Raw genomic sequence first — 20,863 nt, 5'->3', positions numbered from 1 at the left:
GGGGTACATGTGCTCCTATGCATCAGCACTTCTGTATCCCTTTAAATCCCTAGCAGTGCTATTGCTGGGTCATAAAAGAGTTCTACTGATAGTTTTTTGAGGCACCTCCACACTGTTTTCCAGAGCGGCTGCCCTCACCCCCTTCTGAAGGAACACAATAGACGGAATTATAAACTATGAAGAACTTCACGTCCAGTCTTTGTTTCCTGTTTAAAGCTATGAAATAGTTTCACCTCTATTTCCCAATGCCTTCATTTGTCAGAGGAAGCCACAACACTTTCCTCAAGGCAGTGAAAAAGCTTTTTGAAAAGATTATGACTTCCCAAAGCACATCTTATTTAAACCAAAGACTTCTTAGAGACCAGGCCCTGTCCTTAAAATCATCCTTCATCTGGAGAAGTGGAAGCAAATCTCCTTTTTCTTCCAAGGCATTTTTTTCCTGCTTTATTTTTATTTTATTCTTAATTTTTTTAACGTTTATTCATTTTTGAGAGACAGAGGGATACAGAGCACAAGTGGGGAAGGGCAGAGAGAGACACACACACAGAATCCAAAGCAGGCTCCAAGCTCTGAGCTGTCAGCACAGAGCTTAACACGGTTCGAACTCACAAACCAAGAGATCATGACCTGAGTTGATGTGGGATGCTTAACTGACTGAGCCACCCAGGTGCCCCTCCTGTTTTATTTTTAATCACACCTGGAACAAGGAACTTTGGATCCTTGTTCCCACTTGAGAAGTGGGAACAAGGAACCAAAGGGCCTAAGAACTAATTGTCAAGAATGGCACATTTTAATCACTGTCTGGTGTAAGTGAGCAGTTTTAGCCAGGAGGCCATGGGAGGAGGTAGAGGGCTCTTTCCTCTCAGTAGCAAGCACTTGGCCTGGTGTTGAATAATGCATGTGTTGAACTTGGAGATGGTGAGCTGGGCTGAGACAACTGACCGAGGGAGGATGCCCCTCACCCTCACCCCAGATGAGGGAAGATGGTGTTGGGCTCCCTCCAAAGGGGTCCTGGGAGACTGAAGTGGGCAGAGAAAGGAAAGCAGGAGCGGTGGTGTTCTCAGTAACCATGGGAACAGCCCTTCCTATACCTCACTCCTGGGCCACCCTTGGACCTGAGACCCAAGTGAGTCAACATCATTGGGCATCCAACGTTTCTGCATCTCTGCGGAGTGAGCCAGATTTCCTCATCAGGTTTGAATTGAAGCCATTTATTTGAATGAAACAGACTGGAGCCCTGCACTAGACTCTTTCCCTGTCCAGGTCACATAACCTCCAAGGACTTGCTGGATAGCAGTGCTTTCCCAATACACAGAGAGTTACCCCAGAGCTCCTAAGCCATGAACTTCAGCAACCCTGAGCAGATTATGTGAGGCATGGGAAGAAGGCTCTCTAGCCAGATCTCAGAAGCCTCTAGGAAATCTCTTGGTAGATAAATTTGGATTCCCCTGGAAAACCTCTGAGCTCACCCAAGGCTTATTATGGCTTTATGGCACTCCAAAGGGACCCACAGTCGGGTGTTTTTTTTTTTTTTTTTGGGTGGAGAACGCAGAGGCACCGGCTTGCATGAGGTCACCTCACCCAAGGGTACAGCAGATGACTCCTTAGCACATCCCTTCTCAAAAAAGTGCCCAGTATCCTCCCTCTTGGGTTCTCACGTGGACCACGTTCTGGGGACAGTGCTCCTCAAAGCACAACCAGTGGCCCTGCATGTGACCCGAGGTCCCGTGGAAACCACGGACACTGCGGGGATCCGACAAGGAGCACACATGTGGTCGTGATGTCAGGGATCCGCCCCTCACGCAGCCTGGCTGGATGTCACAAAAATTAATTAAATAATTTAAATTGACTATTGGGTGTTAACCCAGAGCAGGCACTGACAATTCCTCAGACTTTCACGGCAATGAGAGCTAATCTGAGTCATTGCAGATCAGTCCCAGCCGAGTCCAAATGTAAACAGGGAGGTGCAAGTCTGGCCCACTGCCGGCTGAGCTGAGTCAAGAGCAGGCCTCCCTCTAGAGGGGGGTCCCTCAGACATGGGTACCCCTTCTCCCCTGTGGGGTTCGCAGCCCCCAACAACTCACCCTCCTGTAGGAGAGGGCAGAATGAAGCCTGTCAGGAATCACCCAGCTGGAGGGAGAGGACAGCAGCTCTTTCTTTGCTGGTTTTATTCCCACACCTCCATTTCTGAGTAGGTACACCTCTCTTCATCTCCTTCCCCTCCTTCTTCCTTTTCCTTTTCTTGGCTTTCTCTTTTCCCACATCCTACTTGGGAAGTGGGAGTTGGCAAAACTGAATTGCTCAAGAGGCTAATAAGCACATGGTGCTTATATTCCAGAAAAGTCAGAACAATCCAAGAATTGTCTGGAAAGAATCTGCTATCACATCCTATATATCATCACACACACAGAGATACACATCAGGGAAATCACACCATTGTCTAGCTTGTTGATACTTTCTTTGTGGTTTAGTTTAGTTTTTCATCTGAATTGTAGGAGCATTCATGGGAATAAACACCATCATCTTTTCTGAGCTTAGAGTCATTAAAGTCCTCTGGGCAGGGGTGGTGAGTTTTGAGAAGCTGAGGTCAGGGTTAGTACGGATAGGAGATAAGCTTTCAGACCTAAAGCCATATCCAAGGACTATAATATCACTGGGGATTGCTGGTGGATATGAGTGATGGCAGCCTCTGGAGACAGCAGCATAGCGTCGGGTAAAAGCACAAATTCTGTGGTCACACAGGCTGAGTTCAAAACTCAGCTTTGACATTTACATCCGGAGTGATCTCAGTGAGTTATTCAACCTCTCTGAGGATCAATTTTGTTATTTATAAAATAGGTGGTCCTGAGGACTGAGTGAGCTAACATGATGAAACCACTTGATACATAAGTACTCAGTAAATGATAGCTAGTATTTTGCAACATCAATTTTAAAAGTGATTCTGTATTATTAAGACTTACAACAGGGTAAATTATGCCTCCTTTTTTCTTTTCTTCAATAGTTCTGCTTTTTGGCAAAATAGAAAGACCTTCTACTGAGTCTATTGAAAGCTGTTAAATAAGCTAAGTAGGCTCTTAGATTAAGAACTTAAACCTCAGTACAGGTATAATTTGTTAAGTTGCTCAGTTGATGGAATTATTATCATCGTAGAAGCCAGTTAATACATCAATTTCACCCATAATTTTTTAAAAAGAAAAAAGATCTAAGAAGAGGGGAAACATTTTCCTTACCTTGACTCTGTTAATTATCAGTTTACATTGACTTAGACCCCAATTTGGAAAGGATGGGACATGAAAGGTAGCTGACCCAAGATGACAGAGGGGTAGTAAGCTGGGGGAAGGGTTTCCGTCCTGGAAAAGAGCAAAACAAGAGCTTCCACGGAAGTAAAGATTCACACAGGAAAGGCCTGGAAAACCAACAGCGAAGTAGAGGGCTCCCACTGTGGTTCTGATCCCCTGATGGTGACTGATAATCCCCATTGTATCCAGGCCTAGTGCTTCCGGGCAGGAAATCCCTGCCCCCACAGCGGGATAAGGCAGCCTGGGAGCAGGTCCGGTGGGGGCATCTCACCGCCACCTCTCCCTCTCCTGAGCAGGGTCTGGTTCAGGCTCCTGGTCCCAGGATCCCAGAGCCCGAGAGGTCAGGGCTGGTGCAGGCTGGTGTAGAATCCAGCCTCCTGTAAGCGGAGGTCAGTAGGTAAAGCCAGGTTCGGAGGTGAGAGTGGGGTGCTGGCTAAGGGGTGTGAGGTGCATAAGGGATGCGGAGTGAGAGAGAAGATACAAATGTGAAGTTTCACAAGGTAACTTATGTTTGGAGGGCACAGTGAGGTCAAAGATCAGAATAGAAAGTGATTTAAGGGTTAAGGGAGAAAGAATTTCCTTTCCCCTTTATTTTAAGTTTGTCCTGGTTTTAACTTTATTCTCTGGCTAATTTGGTTAATAAATAAGGGCAAAATCAATTTTTGAGTTTCCATAAGATCTGTGTACTTCGGAGAAAGTGATAGTGAACCCTGGGAATCCCAGCTGAGGCTCTTCCTGGGGGTCTGCTGGTATACCCTGGACACACATGGACTAGAGTCCCAAATATATAGGCATTAAAATCTTTGACCTCGGATCACCTCTGCCTGTGCACTTTTGAAGACTGGATAAGAGAATTTGAGAGAATTTTTAGGGATAAAAATAATGATGGATGGCAAGAGCTGAGATTTGAATATGGGCAGTTTGGCTCCATTGTCCATATTCTTATCAGCTACACTATGTTGTCCTTCATTAAGTCGCCACTCCATATCTCAATTTTTTTTTAATCTCTTCACCCAACATAGGGCTCGAACTGATGACCCCACGATTAAGAGTCACATGCTCTACCAACTGAGCCAGCCAGGCACCCCTCAAATCTTCATTTTAAAGCAAGAATCAGAAGTGTCTGGCTGGCTCAGTTGGTGAAACAGGTGACTCTTGATCTTGGGGTCGTGAGTTCGAGCCCCATGTGGGTGGAGAGATTACTCAAAAATAAAATCTTTTAAAATAAATAAATAAAATCTTAAAAAATTAATCAAAATTTGATAACTGCTTTTAAAAATCACACTGCTTTTTGCTGATTACAAAATTTATAGTTGTTGTAGAAAATTTGAAAAAAAATTTAAAACATCACCAAGAGAATTAAAACCGACTATATTCTTGCCACACAGAAATAACCACTATTAACACTTTAGTATATTTTCTTTCAGACTTTTTTCTATGCATAAATATACGTACATTATTGGGCTAATGCTCTACATATTATTTTGTAACCTGCTTTTTCCCCTGGAAACACCAATAATGTGTTTTTATGCCACGTGGTACTCTATAACTTGATTTTTAATAGGTGTTAAGTATTCCATTGCTGCGTTTCTGTAATTGATTTAGCCAACTCTGTACCACTGAACATTCAGTAATTACCTTTTTTTCTTCACTCTTAAAAATAATTCTGTGGAAACCACAATAATCATCACTTCTTAAATATTTATTTTTATCCTGCTAAGACATTAGTTGTACATTAATGCGACAATTATCCAAGAAGTTCTAAGTTTGAACAGAAAATTCTGAGGAGTTTGAAAGGCTATCTAAATGCAGCTTTCTGGGGGCGCCTCGGTGGCTCAGTCGGTTACACGTCTGACTTGAGCTCAGGTCATGATCTCGAGGTTTGTGGGTTTGAGCCCTGCGTCGGGTTCTGTGCTGACAGCTCAGAGCCTGGAGCTGTTTCAGATTCTGTGTCTCCCTCTCTCTCTCTGCCCCCTCCCTTGTTCGTACTGTCTCTCTGTCTCAAAAATAAATAAACTTTAAAAAATTAAAAAAAAAAATGAACTCAGCTTTCTGACGCCGGCTGAGGCAGCAAGGAGTATTTGTATCATCAGCCAGCTCATATTGGGGAGGCACCTACTATTTGCTGATTGCCATTTCAGGAGTGGGGTATACAACCTCCACAGTATTCATGGACCTTTCATAGAGAGGAGCTAAGAGTCCAGGGTCCTGGGGTCAGATTGTTTGCTCTGGCCCCAAGAAATCCAGTTGTATGACTTTGGGCAAGTCATTTTACTACTCTGAACCTCAGTCTCCTCATCTAAGGAGTGAAGATAAGAGTACCTACCTCATAGACTGCTATGGAGATTAAGTGAGATAATACAAAGATTTCCTATGACGCCTGATACATACCAAGTGCCCTACCTATTACTATTAGTTCTAGCCTGGCCTTTTGATTTTCCGGAAAATCAAATCTGAATCTCCAGGCCATCCGTCAATAGTTCTAAGCCTCTCTATTTCCACACTTAAAAAATTCTGCTCTCCTCCGGCCAAGAGTCTGACCTATTATGCACTCTGTCAAGGGAAAAAGAAACACAGAGGTAACAGGTAAGAATACAGAGTTTAGCACTTAGCTTTCCAAACTGCAGTAGATACTTGATTAGTCTTGAAACTTAGAGTCAACAAAGCACAATTGCTTCAGATTACCCTCGATAAAGAGATTTCCTCAGTGACAGAAAATCCTGCCCCACGCCTCATATTCCTTAGCGTCCAGTTTACGTCCTGAAATTCTAAACCCTCCAGTTCCTCTTCCACAAATCTCATCTGTGTGACCCACACGATGACTGCCTCGGGAACACTGAGTGAGAACAGCGGCAGGAGCACACGCTGCCTCACCGCAGGCAGGGGATTGTCAGTCTCCGGTGTGGTCAGGAGCTTCCTGTGAGTCCAGGATTGCGAGGCAGGGAGGCGCCAGGGCCAACGTTACAGTGTGGGGTTCACTTTCTCACCCTGCAAAACTTCGGCACCTTGCTCACTGCGTTTCATTCTCATTCCCTGACACGGCTTCAAGACTAATCCTCTCTCTGTCTCTGTCTCTCTCTCTCTCTCTCTCTCTCTCTCTTTTTTTTTTTTTTTACTGTAACTTGTATTATTCAAATGGCAAGATTCAGTCCAAAACTGTGCTAGCCGCGGTGGAGATTTGCAAGGTGCTGCTGGGTGAATGCCAAGATTATAGCATGAAATCACGAGGGACCTCAAATTAGCTTAAAATCTTCTCAGCTATTTATCCTCAGTCTTTTAAGAATGTTGCAAACTTTGAGAAAATAAAAGAGGCTCTCTGTAATCCCTTAACATGGTGACTGGGCAGGAAATGGGACTTTGGGAGAACCAACTTGAGGAGAAATGGAAGACGTAGCACAATCTAACAGGTGGAGGATCAAACCAGATTTTCTGTTCCTTCATCCCCCACGAGCAGGGTTCTAGTGCTGGCTGGATGCTTCGCTTGTGGACGCTTTAGTTCTCTTTTTTGTAAAATGAGAATCACACTACTAGGTACTCTCTAAAGTCCTGCAAGATTCTAGGGAAAAAAAAATTTTAATGTGTTTTTGCAGTTGGTCCGAGGATTGTGGGTTATCGTTAAGCTGATTAATGTGTTTTTGCACATTTATCAGAATCAAGGAAGCTAATAAATGCATTTACTAATAATAGGGATGGTCAAAAAGTATGAACAGACATACACAGTAGAAAATACACATAACTAATGAATACTTTCGAAAAAGTCAACCTAATGACAATTTTTACCTATCCAAACAATCTTTTTAAAAAAACAGTTCATGCTACAGAGGGTTAAAAAAGAGTCCCATGGAGAGTTGAGATCATCTTGCTTGCTTGGAAGGTCATGGAGGTTCAGGTAAACCCCAAAGTCAAGCAGGGGCTAAGCAGGGGAGGACAGGATGTCTCAGAACCGGCCCATCCCAGTGTTGCCATGGGGACCCTGTGTGTTTGGCCGGAGCCTCAGCCCCTTCTACTGTCAGCACTGCTTGGGCGAACCCCTGAGCCCCAGGCCGTTTGTTTGGGGGACGCTGGCCAAGCCCTGATCAGTTCAGTGGAACTTGATCCTGGGAGTTTAAAGGGCCTAACTAAAATCAGAGCCAATATAGGGAAAGCAAAGCTGAGAAACTGAGTCCTGATAACTCTGAGTTCCTGAATCCAGTCATGTGTGAAGTTGGTCCTATCCATGGACTTTTTATGTCATTATTTCTGAAGTAATACAAGTACAAGGTTTTACAAGTCAAATAATATTACAAGGTTTATTTTTAAAGTTTGTTTATTGAGAGAAAGAGAGAGAGAATGCATGCAAGTGTGAGAGAGGCAGAGGGAGAGGGAGAGAGGGAATCCCAAGCAGGCTCTGCATGGTCAGGGCAGAGTCCAATGCAGGGCTCGAACCCATGAACTGAGCCATGAGATAATGACCTGATGTAAAATCAAGAGTCAGATGCTAACTGACTGAGCCACCCAGGTGCCCACATATTACGAGGTTTATAAAAACAACCACAGAAATCCCGTCTGTTCCTTCTCATCTCCTTATCTTCCTTTGAAGGATTTTCTACTACTTTGTATAGTACTTATTTCCATATTTCTAACCAGTAGGGTTATACAGCTGCCTTCCAGGTCACTACTTTTATATACTATCCATTAGCTTTTTATACAGAAGATGTGGGTTTAGCACTATTACTCCTCGTTATCCTTCATCCTACTTCATCTTTCCAAAATACATACCTTAAAAGTTTTGGTTGAATCACTCTTCAGTTTTCCTCTTACTATGAAATATATAATGTGATTACATTTTATTCCTTCACTGTTCTTTCTATAGGCAATAATTGCCTCCCTTTTATCAGTTGTTCATTTATCACTATCATAATTTCTTCCCACAGTCACAAAAGCGTTGTACAACCCTCTGAATTCAACTTTCTTTTTCAGTTAAATGTCTGATCTTCTTTCACTTCCTTTTTTTCCTGAAGACATTCCCTCCTGGAGCCTTCCATCTGCCTATTTCGGTGTGGGCTGGTTGACTCCCAGGGCTGCTGTGAGACTTCCTTGACTATTTTTCATCACTTCTTGTGGTAGACACTACAACACGTTCCTCAAAACTGACTTCCTAAGCACCAAGCTAGACCATGTCCGTTTTAGCGGATGGGATGTGAGCAGTTTTACAGACTGATCTATAAAACCCTCTGGAGAGATCCTCTTTCTCGTCCCCAGGCTGACATTGGAAGCCACGAGCCTTAGTCTTTGCTGTGCCCTGAACAACTTTGTGGAGCAGAGACCCACCCAACTCTACCATCTTTTATCACTGATTGCATTCTATAAACAGATTGTTTTTCTTATTCTGTTTAAATATTCCTCTTTAGAGGGACGCAAAACTTGGGAGACTATTGAATACTGAAAGCGAACCAAGGGTTGAAAGGGAAGGGAGAGGGAGGAAAAGAGGCGGTGGTGATGGAGGAGGGCACTTGTGGGGAAGAGCACTGAGTGTTGTATGGAAACCAATTTGACAATAAACTATTTAAAAAATTGATATTCCTCTTTAAGGACATTGAAACATTTTTGTTGTTGTTTTCTTTTTAGTTTCCTTTTGTTTCCTGCATTTTTAAAAAGGTATATTTATTTTTGAGAGAGAGAAGGAGGAGGGGACAGAGGATCCAAAGTGACATGCTGACAGCAGATAGCCCGATGTGGGTCTCGAACCGACGAACTGAGAGACCATGACCTGAGCGGAAGCCTGGTATCTAACCGACTGAACTACCCAGGCACCCCTCCTCCAGGCTCTTTTTGCCATCTATCAACTTTCATATCTGTCATTCAATTTGGGTTTGTCTCCAAGTATATGAGTATATCCTCATTGACTTTCTGATCATATTTGACAGTGAGGCATTAAAAAACTGACTAAAAGCTATGTGACCACAGTGAGGTGCACTGCCTGGTAATCTGCATTCAAGTGATAAGGTGACTGGCTGGCCTTTTTACTTGAGAACCCCCAAATCGCAATATGGTGGGTCTTTTCTCTTGGGTTGGCCAATCTCTCTAGAGGTGAATTTCTTGTCTCACCTCCTGCCTGGTTTCCAGAAGCCTCACTGCTGGAATTCTGTGAGCTGAAGGGGGTAGGGGAAGGGTCTGGGGGGAGGGTCTCACCATTCCCAATATGGAATTCCCTGTCTTCAGAAGATTGACCCCACCTCTTGCATTTTCAGGGGCCTCCTCTACAAAGCCGTGCCATATCTAGTGTCTCAGGGACTAGATCCTTTCTGGTTAATGTCCCACCACAGTAAACCTTCAGTCCCCTTCCAAGGATGGAGAGAGATGGGAACCTCTTCACATACACGGTGAGATCATGTCTCTGTTTTCAGCTCCGTGCCTTCCCCTGACCGTCAGAGGCTCCCGAGCTGCCAGTTCCTGAGCTTTCCCAGGGTTCTGTGGTGTGAATGGACTTGCTCCTCCTTTGAATCTCTTTGTAATGAGTATTTGGTTATACCACCCTGACACTCCTTTGTGTTTTTTTAATGGTTACTTACATTTGAGAGAGAGAGATCGAGCCTGAGTGGGGTAGGGTCAGGGAGAGAATCTGAAAGCAGACTCTAGGCTCTGAGCTGCGAGCTGTCAGCACAGAGCCAGATACAGGGCTTGAACTCACAAGCAGTGAGATCATGACCTGAGCCAGAGTTGGACGCTTAACTGACTGAGCCACCCGGTCTCCCCTGACACTCGTTTTTAAATTGATGCTCTCATTTCCTTGCTGCTGGAATTATGGGCTGATAAAGGCTCACAGTTGAGTTCCTTCCTAGGGATTGGCCCTGGATGAAGGGATTTGCCTCACCCAAAGGTATCCACCTTCCAGGGTCAGCCAGGTCCAATGACTGGTCTGTATTGGGGTACAAATGCCTTGTCCTCATTTGGGACCACTCTGAAGAGCTTTCTGTGAGGTCAGTTGAGATGGCTGTGACTGCCCAGCCCTGATTCTTCTGCTCTCCTGCAGGTGTGGCTCCCAGAAACTTGCTCTCTCACATCACCATTTCAGGGTCAGAGTCTGTTTCATAGGGAACTCCATCAAGATACTTCTCAGTTGTCTGGTACTTTCATCTGATTTTCATATTCTAGGAATTCCTTGGCAGTTCTCATTTGTTATTATCTCCTGTTTTCTATTTATATCTATTTTTTTCTCCTCTGCTCTAATTTCGGTGATATTTTAACGAGGCATCTGGGATGAACACGTGTATTCAATCTATTGTGTTTAACCAGAAGTGTGAAAACATACTCATAACACCATGGAAAATATAAATCTCCCCCACTTCATATAGGTGATGTGAAAATTATTAAAACTAACATGATTTTTTGGGGGTACCATTTGAGACAGCATGTTAAGAAATGAGAAATAGGGAAATATGACAGATCTAGCTCACCAGTGAAAAACCTACAGGGTAGCCCCCATGCTTTCCGGGCACTCCGCTACCCTGCCTCCAGACTTTGCGCCCCTCCCCTTCCTGGGAGAGGCCATTAAATCCACACCAAGCTCTGAGGAGCGTTCTCTTGGTTCTCCAGGCTTTTGCACATGTTGTTTCCTTGGCCAGCAATGCCCTTTCCTCACGTTATTTAGCCAAATCCTCCTAACCTTGTGGAATCCAGCAGAGAACTCCATCAAGACCCACACCCTGCATCAGACCAGGGACTTCCCTGGTGTATCCACAGGACCCCACATCTACCTTCATAACATCACTTAAACACCAGGATTATAACTGCCTGTGACTTTGAGCTCCCTGAGCATAAGAACTCAGCATTTTTTCATCTTTTTAAAACCAGTGCTTCTCAGAGTACTTGACACATTCTAGAAGCTCAGGAGTGTATGTGGAATAAATGAGTACATAAATGGGTCAATGGATGGATGGTGGATACAGGCTTTCCCGGGAGGTCAGCCATAGAGGAACAAGCCCTTGTGCTTGCGGAGAAAAAAGACTCCAAGTCTTCTTTCTCCTATCCAGCACTCACCCACACTTGACGAACCACAGCCTAGAGACCCTAGAGAAAGGAATCAGTATAACCAAGTGAAAAAAAAAAAGATGTCAGGCTAGCTATTTTGGAATAATTTTGGAAAACTAATCCAAAATAGGCAGAAAAGGAGAGACCACACATAAAAATCGTTGTTACCAACCTGATGTTGCAAAAACCTACAAGAGGGAACCTCCCTGAGAACCTGTAATGTCAACAACAGCATTACTACTAACACTTATATTTTAGGAATTTCTTTAAAATCTATACGTGTTTTATCTCATTTTATCTTCACATTAGTCTTATGAGTTGGGTGCTTATTTATATTTTATTATACATGGGGAAACCGAGGCACAGAAAGCTTGCCCCAGGCCATTCAGCTAGGAAGTAAGAATGCCAGGATTTGAATCCAGTCTCTTAATCAAAGGACACACGTCCTCCCATTTCCAACTCAGTGCCTCCCCCAAACTGACAGCATAGAACAGCAATGTTCCTTGCCTTGCAGCATTCTCAGCTCTGTTCAGTCCCATATCTGAACAGGTATCTGAAATTAGGTGAAGAGATCTGGGAAGGTGGAAGACCCAGGGGGAGGGTGCTTTTACCCTCATCCATCCACAAATGAGCTGGGAGAAAGAATCCCTACGGAGGAAAAGGGCGGGAACAAGAATCTGAGAGGGCAGGGCCAACCAGCTTCCCCTCACTACACAGCTGGCCCCTCCAGGCCTGGCCACAAGGACTTGGTGGTCTGCTCTCAGATGATAATGAGCTTGGGTTTATGGACCCTGGAAGAAGGGGCCAATAGCGGAAGGGATCAAGTCAGAGCCAGTGACTCACCCCCCACAGGGGGCCAGAGGTTCAGAAACACATCACAAGATGCTGAGACACGTCTCAAACACTTGCCAGCTGAGTCCATCTGGAACATGAGTTCTGAGCATGAAGAAGCAAGGAGACGAGGGGCGGAGCCCTAACCCTGCGGGTCACTGACAGCTGACTCAGAGCTGACTTCTAAGGCCAACCCGGATGGCCCGGCCCGTCGCGGACCATCCCCAAAGTGCTGCGAGAGGTCATGAGAGCCGCCAGGCTGCACCTCCAAATAGCTTCCCAAGGAGGGAGAGAAAGCAGCTCTTTTGCTGCCCAGCTGCTCCCAACCCACCCCCTTAGATCTCCGTTCTCCTGGCTCTCCTGGCGGGGTTGTTTGCTCAGGACCGCCCACCCCTAAATGTGGGCGGCATATGAAAGGAGCTGCCATCAAAAATCCCTGGGGACCAGCTTGTTGCTGTTCCTCTGAATCCTTTCGAAGGATTCAAAGCTAAGCCATGAAATCGTTCCCATTTGCCTAAGCAGAACGTTCACACTTGTAATTGTTGAATTTGTGAGGTGGAATTATTTCATGCCTATCTTTCCCACTGTACAGTCAATTTCCCCAGCGTTGGTTTAGTCTTGTTCACCAGTGCCTAGGAGAGTGCCCAGTACACAACTGGTGCTCCATATGTGTTTGTTAAGTGAATTGTGCATGGACTTACTGCAGGCCTTAGGGGTCAGTATGAACAAAACTTTCCCCACACGTCTCTACGTGGACCGGCCTTCAGATGCATCTGACGCTCTCGTGGCCCCTCCTTGGGTCACTAGGGCCAGGTTCTGCATTTGCAGAGTGAGTAATTAAGGCTCCCCCAGGAGCTTAGAGCCTAATCCAGGTCACGTGGCTCGGGGCCGGTTACAGCCCAGGTATCAGGGGCTGGGAGGGCAGGATCTCTGGAAATCATTTTGGGCCCAAACAACACGGATGAAGAATTTGAGAAGTTAGGGAATCAGCTTTTGAAAGGAAATGTCAGTAACTCAGGGGAAAAAACAAGGAGGATGAAGGGCGAGTTTTCTGGCTATGAGAAAGTGTACTGGCTCCGAGTCAAACTGGCTCTCTTCCAGGTTTTTATTTCTGGTGTTTGGTGGTTAAATAAAAAAAGCGTATAAACTTAACTCCAGTTAGGAAAAAATACACCGATTTCAAATATTGATCCTGAATAATCCCTTCAAACCAGGCAGGTTGGGGGTGGGGAGACCACCCGGTGTGCAGGAAGGGAGGGGCCTGGGGGGGAGGGCAGGGGCCAACAGTTTCTGGCTGTTGAATCGGAATAGCACATTCCCTACTCTGGGCACTATTTTCTTGGTCCACCTACCCACCTCCCGCTGGATTTTAAGGACTAAGGAACAAAAAAATCAACTTGCAGGTATGTAGCCTTCAGCAATGATTCTCAACTTTTCTAGACTGCTCACGTGCTAACATTTACATTTGACATTAGCTCATTCTTTCGCTCTTGGCAGAAATTATTTTTAGATGTCAACCGGGAAATGAATTTCAAATAATTTTTATCAGATCAATAAAAACGTTACAAATACCAAATAGAAAAACTGGCAAAGGATGCGAACTAGCAGTTCACCTAAGGAAAACAAACGACCAACGAACACCTGAAAAGGTGTTCATCCCAACGGTTGTCAAAGAACAAAGGAGAAGCCCTGTTGAGTCTTTCAGATCAAAAGAAATAATATTTGCAAATTTTAACTTTTGAAAAGCCAGAGAGAATCAACTAAATCAATTAAGAAGGATATAATAATATACATGTTAAGTATATACATTTCTTCCCAAACACAATAACCAGCTATAAAATGCAGTGGAGAAGAGTCCATTCATAGTAGCAACAAAACAACAAAATCTTAAATGTCCAGTAATTAATACAACAGGAAATGAGGGACCTGTATAAAGAAAAGCAATCTGCTTTCCTGAGAGACAATGAAAACAAAAGAACCATACATCTGAAAATATCCAGATGAATTAAAGACTTTTTAAGTTTATTTATTTTTGAGAAAGAGAGCAAGTGGGAAGGGAGACCAACATGGGGCTTGAACCCACAAACCGTGAGATCATGACCTGAGCTTAGATCAAGAGTTGAACACTTAACCTACTGACCCACGCAGGCATCCCTGAATGAAAGATTTAAGTGTAAAATATGAACTCATAAGAGTCCTGGAAGAGAGTCTAAGCCATTATGTAATTCAGAGATAGGGAAGCCCTTCTGTGGATGACCTCAAAGGCAGAAACCATTAGTGAAAAGTTAGGTAAATATGACTCTTTAACAACAAAAAAGAAAAAAGATTTGTTTCAGTATGTTGATAAATACCATAAACCAAAATAAAAGGCAAAGAATAAAGTAAATACTATAATATTATATATTTTCTTAATGTTAAAAGAAAATTTATTGCTGACCTTACTTTTTGTTCTGGAACATTCATTAATGTCTATTGTAAAGGAGCATTTTGGGGCAAGTGTCACTAAGAACTGGTTAAATTTTTATTTCTCAGCAGTAAATAGTGAGCTTCTTTCAGCTCCTCAAAACCTATCAAGATCTTTTGGTCCTTAGCATCCTTCACACATGCTGTTGTCTTTGCTGAAAAGTAAATATTCCTTCTGTCACCACCAAGGGTAGCCATGTCACAGGCTTGGGCATAAATGATGGCTTCTCAGAGATGCCTACTTTAACCAGTCTAATTCAAGTTATTCCTTACTCTTTATCCCATTATCATGTGCATTTCCTTCATTGTGTTTATCAAAACCACACCTTGTAATTATAAATGTATTTGTTCATTTGTGACTTCAGTACAGAGTAAGATCCTAAGGGCAGCACAGGAAGAAGCCTACTTTAGACGCCAGCATAAAGCAGTATCTGACACAGGGGCTGCCATAAGCCAGGCGGACAATAGATGCTGGTGGGATGAATGAATAAACACTCATCTGGGTGCTGGAGATGCAAGAGAAAATGAGACAGTCTGTGCGTCCTGTAGTTGATGTTCTAGGAATTGATTGATTGGTTAATTGATGGAATGTATGGACAGATGAATGAATGAATGAATAGGCTTCAATAAGCATTTCATGGTAGTATTTTATAAGGATTGCCTGTCTGGTTTTTAAATCTTCCATGGGGCCAGAACCTCGACCTGAATCAATAGGTAGGTCTAAGAATCTTTACCTTAAACACTACACTGGTTAGGGGTACCTGGGTGGCTCACTCTGTTAAGCATCGACTTTGACTCAGGTCCTGATCTCATGATTCATAATTTGAGCCTTTCATCAGGCTCTGTGCTGATAGTGCAGAGCATGCTTAGGATTCTCTCTCTCCCTCTCTGCCCACCCCCACTCATGGCTTCTCTCTCAAAATAAATAAACTTTAAAAAAGCCCATAAAAAAATAAAACCCTACCCTAGTCAATAACCACATGCTCAACCCTAAACCACTGCTGCACTGAAGGAATGAAGTTCAACAAAGATTTTACTGAGGACTCTTATTTGTTCCTCGTGTCTTAATATTCAAGGGAGTCCAATTCACAACCCCTGCAGGACTTCTCATATTCTCTTTCCTCTATCCCAATTCCCTCCAGCCCCACAAGAATCTAAATCATCTAAATCAATCTAGATCTTTCCTTTACCAAATCCCCATTCCCTTTCTTTCCCAACAACCCCATTCTCCACCTCACCCCCAACACATTCCCATGACCTCTCCCACTCCTAGCTATTTATTATGACTTAATCCCTCTTTAAATCCTTTCCACCACTCCCTGCCCTCCCCTCCTTTTGGTCAATGTCTCTCCTGTCTTCAGAATTTGTATTTACCAAAGTCCAGGAATAAGTCTGACTGAGGCACTCTTGGGAAGATAGGGGTAGTCACAGGCGAGCAATGATCTGGAAAATTACTGGAGTCTCTTTATGGCCTGAAAAGGGGAGTGGGGGGGGGGCATAGGAAAGGAGGAATCTCACCATCCACCATCCCTAAAATCCCTACATGCCCAAGCTCTTCTCTGGTTATATCTGAACATCTCACTCTTCACAGAACTCTTGATTTCCCCCACGTTAAAAATAAGACAGTGGCCCCAAATGGAGCTCTTTACTTAACAAAAGCCTCACATCTCCAAATTACGACTTAATTAAATTTATTTATAATTTCAGCTCTCCCAGAAATGAATCTTAAAGCAGTCAATCAGGGATCACCTGATCAGCACTATTTAGATAATCTGCCCCATGGACCCCTGCCATCCCTGAAAGGAAAATACCTTGTAACAACCAGACTACTTTTTTGGCCAGTATAACATCCTTTTCCATCTCCTTTCTGCCTTCATTTTGTGCAGCTCCTCAGAGGTCCTGTCTATCTGCTAGATTGGAGGCTGCCTGATCCACAAATCACTGAATAAAGCAAATAAAATGCTCAGTTGAATTTCAGGTTTTGATTCCCACAAAGCTTCTGTCCTTATGGTTCTTTCCATCCCAGTAAATGTACCTTCCATCTTCTGATGCTCGGCCCCCAAACCTTTGAGTCCTCCATGACTCCTCTCTCACACCCTACAGCCAACCTGTCAAGTCTTGTCGTTCCACAATTTACCTGCTTCTCACCACTTCCACCATGTCCTCCCTTGTCCAGTTTCCTTGTGGCTTGATTAGTGCCACAGCCTCTGAGAAGACATTCAGCAGCCTCTCTACAGTGCACTGTTTATCACTTGGGTAAACAAGTATCCTCGGGGTCCTCCTGAAGAATGGAGTTGTGGGGTTTCCAGCCTTACATAGTGTAGCTACTCCTTCATGTACACCACTTTGAGCCTTTTGGTCTCCCTTCCACCATCTGCCACATAAGTTTTGACATTTCTACTTCACTTAATCTGGGACACTGCTTTCTCTGAGCAGCATGTTAGTACTACTGCCAAAAGGCGTAACCAGAGTGTTAAATCCTGCATCATAGGAGACTGCTCCCATACCAATAAATTCTCTGTGACAAGAGACTCAAGGTGACCTCCATGATCATGCATCTTGGTGTCACAGACTATGAGTCTGGAATTCTCTCTTGTCCAGCAAGAGAACAGATGCAAAATTGAATGCAAGAGGGGCTAATGTCTGGGAGGAGACAAGAGACCCCGAACAGAGGTTTCCTCTCCATATTTATTGAGCTCACAGGATATTACCCACGTGGTGAATATGAAGAAAACAAGATCTTACATGTGAACGTGGAGAAAACAATCACACAGTAATTGTTAACTTGTGTGTGTAAGAAGCAAAGGGTCTGGGGGGCAAGTGGAGTTTGTGATCAAAGTACAATAGTATATTGGTATCAGATGGAAAGTAATTTTCTGCAGGTGATATAACAAATCACTCATGATCCCATTAGAATATCTCGCTAGCTAACCTCAGGCACTTTTGCCCTGTGGTGGTAGCTTTCTACCCTATGCTTTTTCTAACCCATTTATGTAAGTAGAACCTATTTCCCCACATCTTGGTATTCACGGTCTTGTGTGATCTTTCTCCTTGAATGTGATTCAGACGTGTGCTGAGATATATGTGATTACATTGGATGAGATCATAACATCCATCTTGCTAGAGGACTGTCTCCCTTGCTAGCTTTGAAGAAGCAAGGTGCCATGTTATAAACTGCCCTAAGGAGAGAACCATGTGACAAAGAACTGACAGTGGCCTCTGACAGACAGCCAGCAAGAAACTGAGGCCCTCATTTCATTATAGCAGTCTGCAAGGATCTGACTCCTACCAACAACCATGTGAACTTGGAAGTGGATCCTTCCCCACTGAGCTTTCAGATAAGATCCCACCCCTGGCTGACATTTTGATTGCAGCTTTGCAGAGGAATGAGCTAAGCTGTGCTGGAACTCCTGACCTATGGAAACCGTGAGAAAAATAAAAGTGTATTGTTGTAAGCCACTAAGTTTGTGGCAGTACTATTATGCAGCAATAGGTAGTTAATGCACTTACTCTTATCCAACCTTATATTCTGCCCATCCTCCCCCTTGGTCTAACACTCCCATGATCCAGTCTTATCCACACTCTCCCAGCTTCTATCAGTAGACACTGACCAGGTCTTACAGCCCCATTCTTTCCTTAGTAGGACCAATCCTTCCCCAGCTGGAATAGGTATATTGTGAGTTGGCCCTAGGCATTGGGTTTAACAACCGACTGTTACATATTGCCAGAGTCTGAGTATTCCACCAAATCTCAGTGCCCCCATTCCTACCAATGCACTTTCCATTCCTACCAAGGGAAAGACACTTCCATTCTTCCAATCACTCAGGCCAGAAAACTGATGTCATCCTTGATTTTGCATTTCCTTTCATACCCCACATCCAATCACTTAGCATATATTGTCAGATTTGCTTTTGAAATGCATGCAAAATCTGACCCTTTCCTCCCAACTTTGCTGCTTCTATTTTGGCCTAAACTGCCAGAGTTGTCAAAAGTACTTTTGCAAGAGCCACTGCATTGGTCTTTCATCTCTGTCTCTTCTCTACATCCAGAGTGATTCTTCTAAAATGTAAGATCAGGGCACCTGGGTGGCTTAGTTGGTTAAGTGTCCAACTCTTGATTTCGAATCAGGTCATGATCTCACAGTCATGAAACTGAGCCCCATGCTGGGCTCCATGCTGGGGGTGAAGGTTCCTTAAAATTCTCTCATTCTCTACCTCTGTCACTCCTCAGTCGCATGCAAGCCTGAGCTCTGTCTCAAAAAACAAAAACAAAAACACCCAACATATTAAAATGTAAGGCCATATCTCACAATTCAACACTTTCCAATGGTTTCCTATCTCATCCAGAATAAAATCCAAAGCCCTTGCCATGGCTATATGACTACCTGCTCGGCACTCTCCAACGTCTAACTTCGTCCCTCATACTCCTCTTTTACCTGAACATGCCACCCACGTGGCCTCCTCGCGGTCCTCAGCACCCCACCCATACTGCTCCCACCTCAGGTGTTTGCATTCCTCATAGACAGTTAATACCTTCACCCCATTCACACACTTTCTTTGGGTTTCTGTTCAAATGTGCTCTATGCGGGTACCCCCTCCCTATACCAAAAAGACATTTTTTATTAGCTTGGCCTATCCCCACCACTCTAACACTGCTCTATTTTTCTGCACAACATTGGTTTATTTGTGTTCCTCCTAGAATGTAAGTTCTCTAAAGGCAGGTCTGATGTTCAGTGATGTGTCCCCAGCACCCAGAATAGTACCTGACACATACTGAACACTCAATAAGTATTCACTAGGGGCACTTGCCTGGCTGAGATCAGAGCATAGGATATGGATCTCAGGGTTGTGAGTTCGAGCCCCACATTGGGTGTAAAGATTACTTGAAAGTAAAATCTTCAGGGACATCAGGCTGGCTCGGTAGATAAAGTGTGCAAAGCCCCCCTTTTTTGTTTGTTTATTTATTTTTTGTTGAGAGAGAGAGAGAGAGAGAGAGAGAGAGAGAGAATCCCAAGCAGGCTCCACACTGTCAGTGCAGAGCCCCACGTGAGACTCAATCCTACCAACTGTGAGATCATAACCTGACCCGAAATCAAGAGTCTGATGCTTAACTGACTGAGCCACTCAGGCACCCCAAATCCTGCAACTCTTGGTCTCAGGGTCATGAGTTCGACCCTCCACCTTGGGTGCAGAGATTACTTAAAGTAAATAATTAAAATGTAAATAAAATCTTTTAAAAAAAAGTATTCCTTGCAAGAATAAATAAATAAATGTGTAAACTGTCATGGAATAGGCATGACCCAGCAAGTTGCATTGTAGGTTCTTGGAAAGTGTTTTGTAAAAACCCAGGGGTTCAATAGGTAGTAGCAAAAACGTGTACATCGGCTGCCTCTTTTTTTGCAGTCTAGGGATTTCCCATCTTGTATTTTGTTATTGCCTTATCATCTCATTCAAAATACAATTCTAAAACCTCATGGCTTCTGCCCAGACCAACAAGGTTTACAACACGGCACAACCAAACCCCTTCCTCCTTACCCATTTCCCAAACACACATCCACATCCACACCCACACTTAGACTTAGCAAACAAATTCCTTACAGAACACATTAAGCCAACCAAATACATAAAAATCTATATTTACAAAAAGATTAGGAGAAGTTTATGCATTTCACAAAAGGACCCTTTGCTTTGGAAAAGGATTCACCACAGGAATCCTTTAAATAACTAGTTCACTGAATGATTTTAAAATAGGACTTGGCTTCAAGCATCTTCCCTAGAAAAAACGAAGGCTATATTTATCAAATATCTACTTATGTTCCAATCACTGGGCCTGTCCCATCAGCTATTATTTTATTTCCTACTGATACTCTGTGACTTAGCGCGTCACGCAAGGGATATATCTAATTATTACATCAGTTTATTTGTATCTTTTGAGTTTCTTTGAGCATTACAAGCCATCATATTTTTTTCCCAGGAATAGTATAAAGATACATAGCATTCTGGGGTCATTTAGTTTTGGGGGCAAGGAAATTTTACACACCGAAAAACAAGAGAATTCTCCTAAGAAGAGAGTGAGCTTTGAAATTAGCTGGCCTCATTTGGGTTTTCATGTACAAACCACATGTTCTCGGACACCTTCCTTGGGGGGTTATTTGAGTCTCAGCTTCTTTACTAATGAATATGGACATATAACCAGCCAGCTCAGAGTGACCAGAATGGAATAAGATGTATAATAAAGCCCAGTCCAGTGTTTGGCACATA

The 20,863-nt window shown here is 43.7% G+C and overlaps 1 long non-coding RNA gene across 2 annotated transcripts in view; it reads left to right on the top strand.

Annotated features, from left to right (window-relative positions):
• Positions 1–18,066, top strand: part of LOC115299145 — a 33,694-nt gene extending 15,628 nt beyond the window's left edge. Inside the window, exons 4-5 of one of the 2 annotated variants that reach the window (XR_003912007.1) lie at positions 9,530–9,661; positions 17,670–18,066. This is a non-coding gene — a long non-coding RNA (uncharacterized LOC115299145). Of the gene's footprint in view, positions 1–9,529; positions 9,819–17,669 lie in introns of those variants that run through there. The other variant, XR_003912006.1, reaches the window with a different exon arrangement.
• Positions 18,067–20,863: the final 2,797 nt, after the last annotated feature.

Source organism: Suricata suricatta, chromosome 8 (genome assembly GCF_006229205.1).
Source record: "Suricata suricatta isolate VVHF042 chromosome 8, meerkat_22Aug2017_6uvM2_HiC, whole genome shotgun sequence".
Lineage (NCBI taxonomy): Eukaryota > Metazoa > Chordata > Mammalia > Carnivora > Herpestidae > Suricata > Suricata suricatta.
This window is presented reverse-complemented; position numbering and strand designations above follow the sequence as displayed.